Here is a 5,638-nt window from a genome sequence, read left to right as displayed (position 1 = left end):
ATTTTAAGTTATAGTGCTTTTTAATTTTAATTTCTAATTTTTGTTAGTATATAGAAATAGAATTTGTTTGAATATCTATCTTTTTTTGCATTTTTATTTTTTTTCCATAATATTTTATTGTCAAATTGTTTTCCATACAACACCCAGTGCTCTTCCCCTTAAGTGCCCTCCACCATCACCACCACCTCTTTTCCCCCCTCCCCCTTCCCCTTCAACCCTCAGTTCATTCTCAGCATTCAATAGTCTCTCAAGATTTACCCAAGAGAGACAGAAGTGCTGATGCATAGGAGCACATGTACCCCAATGTTCATAGCAGCAATGTCAACAATAGCCAAAACATGGAAGGAGCCTAAATGTCCATCACCTGACGAATGGATCAAGAAGATGTAGTATATATTCATGATGGAGTACTACATGGCAATGAGAGGGAATGACATATGGCCCTTTGTAGGAAAGTGGATGGACCTTGAGGGTGTCATGCTGAGTGAAGTAAGCCAGGCAGAGAAGGACAGAAACCATATGTTTGCACTCATAGGTCTAGCAGGAAAACAAGAGAGACCTAATGAATATCTATCTTATATCTTGCAATCTTGTTAAATTCACATATTAGTTGTAATAGGTTTTTTTTCAGTACGTTCTTTAGTATTTTTCAGAATAATGATAATGTCTGATAATTTTAAATCTTCTTTTCCAATTTGAATGCTGTTTATTTCTTTTTTTTTAATCTTATTGCACTGATTAGGACATTTAGTATAATGTTGAATAGAAGTGGTAAGAGTAGACATTTTTGCCTTGTTACTGATCTTAGGGGAGAGGCATTCTTTATCCTTTCTGCTCCTCAGACTTGATTATTTCAAATGTACTATTTTTACATCTGCTGACTTTTTATTCTGCCTGCACAAATCTGCCATTTTATTCTTGCCATTAGTGAAATCTTCCTTTTACTTACTGTACTTTTCTGGTTCAGATTTTCTGTTTGTTTTTTAAAAATGATTTCTATCATGGGGCACCTGGATGGCTCAGTCACTTAAACATCTGACTTCAGCTCAGATCATGATCTCATGGTTTGTGAGTTCGATCCTTGCATTGGGGTCTGCACTGACAGTGCAGAGCCTCCTTGGGATTCTCTCTCTTCCTCTCTCTGTCCCTACCCTGTCTCTCTCAAAAATAAATAAGCATTAAAAATTTGTTAAGTAATTTCTATCTCTTTGTTGATATTCTCATTTGTTCATTTCGGATTTCCTTTAGTTTTTCATCTGTGTTTTCCTTTAGTTCTTTGAGCATATAAAAGATATATATATGTGTGTATGTGTGTGTATAAAAGATATCTATATGTGTATGTGTGTATATATATGTTTATATATAAATGTATATACATAAGTATATATAAGATATGTGTGTGTGTGTATACGTTTTTACTGGACCACTTTCTTAAATTCAAAAAGACCTAAATATGAGACAGGAAACCATCAAAATCCTAGAGGGGAACACAGGCAGCAACCTCTTTGACCTTGACTCAAGCAACTTCTTACCTCACTGAAGGCAAGGGAAACAAAAGCAAACATGAACTATTGGGACTTCATCAAGACAAAAAGTTTCTGCACAACAAAGGGAACAGTCAACAAAACTAAAAGGCAGCAACAGTCAACAAAACTAAAAGGCAGTGGAATGGGAGTAGATATTTGTAAACAACATATCTGATAAAGGGTTAGTATCCAAAATCTATAAAGAACTTATTACACTCAACACCCAAAAATCAAACAACCCAGCACCTGGTGTGGCTCAGTTGGTTGTCTGACTTTGGCTTAGGTCATGATCTCACAGCTCATGATTTCAAGCCCCGCAGTGGGTGCTGACAGCTCAGAGCCCGGAGCCTGCTCTGAATTCTGTGTCTCCATCTCTCTCTTTGCCCCTCCCCTGCTCTTGCTCTGTCTGTCTGTCTGTCTCTCTCTCAAAAATAAATAACCATTAATTTAAAAAAAAGAAAGAAATGGGCAAAAAACATGAATAGACACTTTTTTCCAAAGAAGACATCCATATGGCTAACAGACACATGAACATATGCTCAACATCATTCATCATCAGGGAAATGCAAATCAAAATCATGATGAGATACCACCTCACACCTGTCAGAATGGCTAAAGTTAACAACACAAGAGACAACAGGTGTTGGCAAGGATGCAGAGAAAGGGGAACCCTCTTGCATGGCTGATGGGAATGTAAACTTGTACAGACACTGGAAAGCAGTATGGGGTTTCCTCAAAAAATTAAAAATAGAACTACCCTGTAATCCAGCAATTGTACTATTAGCTACTTACCCAACACTTACAAAAATATAGATTCAAAGGGGTACTTGCACCCCAATGTTTATAGCAGCATTACCGATAATAGTCAAACTATGGAAAGAGCCCAAATATCCATTAACTAATGAATGAGTAAAGAAGATGGTGTGTGTGTGTGTGTGTGTGTGTGTGTGTGTGTGTGTGTTTGTATGAATATTACTCAGCCATTAAAAAGAATGAAATCTTGCCATTTGCAATGACATGGATGGAGCTAGAATGTATTGTGCTCAGCAAAATAAGTCAATCAGAGAAAGACAAATCGCATATAATTTCATATGTAGAATTTAAGAAACAAAACAAATGAATGTATGGGAAGGAGTGGGGGAGAAGAGAAGGAAACAAACCATAAGAGACTCTTAACAATAGAGAACAAACTGAGGGTTGATGGAGGGAGGTGGGTGGGAGATGGACTAGGTGGGTGATAGGCATTAATTAAGGAGGGCACTTGTTATGATGAGTACAGGGTGTTGTATGTAAGTGACGAATCACTGAATTGTACACCTGAAACCAATATTTCATTGTAAGATAACTAATGAAAATTTTAAAAAAAGATAATTGTGGGTTTTTTAATGTTTATTTGAGAGAGTGCATGTTCATGTGTGCACAAGCAGAAAAGGAGCAGAGAGAAGGGGAGAGAGAGAATCCCAAGCAGGCTCCACAGTGTTGGTGCAGCACCCAATCCAGGGCTTGATCCCATGAACCGTGAGATCATGACCTGAGCCAAAACCAAGAGTTAGATGGAATATGTATATATATACATATATATACACACAATGGACTATTACCCAGCCATACAAAGAACGAAATCTTGCCATTTGCAATGACATGGGTGAAGCTACATAGTATTATGCTAAGTGAAATAAGTAAGTCAGAGAAAGACAAATGCCATAAGATTTCACTAATTTGTTTAAGTGTTGAATCACTAAATTGTACTCCTGAAACAAAATGCTGCAACTAAAATTAAAAAATTAAAATTGTGTGAATGTGTGTTGGGTATGTAAGTGAGTGTGTTATCATGTTAAAAGTTCTATTTTATATATAATTCCTATGAAGAATAATTGTTGAATCCACTTCAGATAATGATGGAATAACTGAATTGCATTATCCCCCTGGTTGTAAAGAAGTAAAAAATTAGACAAAATACATGCACAAATTGTTTGGACAGTAGGCATAGTGGACTTTGGCTTTTTAGACAGAAGAAACACATGAGGAAAGCTGCACAATTCCCCTAGCTTTGCCTCGGGGCACCTTGTGGACTATAGTGCAGGAGCAAGGCCCAAACAGAGCACAGTTGTATTGCTGTGCTCTGGAAGTAAAGATAAGTCTTTCTGGCTTTTTGAGCTTTTCTGCACCTGTGCAGAAAAGGAACACTGAAAATGTGGATAGTGTGTCCTTTAATTCTCTGGCTGAATGATAACCTGTACATGTATAGAATGAGAGTCTCTAAGATCTAGTTAAGGACAGCTGCTAGAGAGCTGTGAGCTGAATTGTATTTCTGGAGGTCTCACAGTTCTGTTAGACATAGGAGTCTAGTGGGGGAAGTCACTGAACATCAGGACACTCAACTGGCCCTCCAGAAAGGCCATACTGTAGAATAGGACCACTCTAGACCTAGATAAGGGCTACTGTAGTCCCACCCTAACAAAGGTTAGGAAAACCCTTGAAAAAAGAGTTATTGATGCTAGTAAGTTAGCTGTGTGCAAAAAATAAACCTCTGTATTCTCTAACTGTGAGGCTGAGGTACAGAAATTATAAGATTTACTTTAAACATCTTCTTATGCCATAAAGTATAGAAGTGCTCAAAAATCATGAAGACATATAAAAGGACACAGCAGCCAACTTAAAGTGGCTGCCACTGGCCAAGTGTCAGACAGTTTGAGCATCAAAATAGAGTCATAATAATGAATTATAACATATTAAATGAAATAAGAATCAATTAGTTTATACGATATAAATTTGAGAGGAAGGAAAGTTCCTTATAGGAAAATGCCAAATTACAGAAGGAATGATGATGTAAGAAAGTTTATAATTGCTATAACTAGTGTGTGAAAGTTTGAGGAAGAAAGAAATGTTTTCATAGATTTATTATGTCTTTCACAAGTTAAGACACCACCTTAGCCAAACCAAACACTGTTAATATTGGGATAAATTGAATCATATGCCTCCTGCTTTAATGCACTGGAAAGAACACAATATCACTTCTGTTGTATAATGGTCAAAAATGCAAAACTTGAATCTAATCATGAAGGAACATTGGATAAATGGAGGGATATTCTAAAAAAAAAAAAAAGTGGCCTGTACTCTTCCAACAATAAGAGGCATGACAATTAAATTCAATGCATGAGGGGAAAACTAGCTATATAGGACATTAGGGGAATAATTATCAGTTTGACTCTTTAGCAGTCATTTTATTTTATTTTATTTCTTATAATAGTTTATTGTCAAATTGGCTTTCATATAGCAGTCATTTGAGTTGCTTTTTGATGGAAAGAGGGGAGCAAGATTAGAAAAGGTACCAGTAGGGTGCTATAACTAGCTCAAACTAGCTATGGTTGGAGTTTAGATGGGATTTTAAGCAGTTGATTTGGTAAGAAGTTGTGAAATGTACAATGTAATTTGGAAACACATCTACTGGTGGATTGAATGCTGGGTGTGAAGGTAAAAGAAATAATTAAGGAAAATCTCTAGGTTATTATTGGCCTGAGGAATTGCATGTGTGGTGCTGTTTAATGATAAGGTAAAGGCTTGGTGAATATGGATTTGGGGGGATGGAGGTCTCATCTAGAAATATAAACTTAAAAGTAATAGCTAGACATAATTGAAACTATGTGGCCAGATAAAATCTTGGAGAAGGTACAACTAGAGAAGAAAATAAAATTAAGCAGGTCAAACAATTCAAGGTCAGGGAGAAGAGGAAGAGCCAGCAAAGGAAATCAGAATGGATGGTGAGTTTGAAGTAAAAAAGAGGGTGTTGTGTTCCAGAAGCTTTAGGAAGAAAGTATTTCAAGATAAGGGGAATAATCAACTGTGTCAAATGCTATTGAAAGGTCTAGTAAGAATAAAATAGAAAATGATCATTGGTGGGGCACCTGAGTGGCTCAGTTGGTTAAGTGGCTGACTTTAGCTCAGGTCATGATCTCATGGTTCATGAGTTCAAGTCCCGCATCAGGCTCTGTGCTGACAGCTCAGAGCCTGGAACCTGCTTCAGATTCCATGTCTCCCTGTCTCTCTGCCCCTTCCCCGTTCCTGCTCTGTCTCTCACTCTCTCTCAGAAGTAAATAAACATTAAAAAAAAA

Source organism: Suricata suricatta, chromosome 13, assembly GCF_006229205.1.
Source record: "Suricata suricatta isolate VVHF042 chromosome 13, meerkat_22Aug2017_6uvM2_HiC, whole genome shotgun sequence".
Classification (NCBI taxonomy): domain Eukaryota; kingdom Metazoa; phylum Chordata; class Mammalia; order Carnivora; family Herpestidae; genus Suricata; species Suricata suricatta.
Note: the sequence above shows the minus strand (reverse complement) of the source record.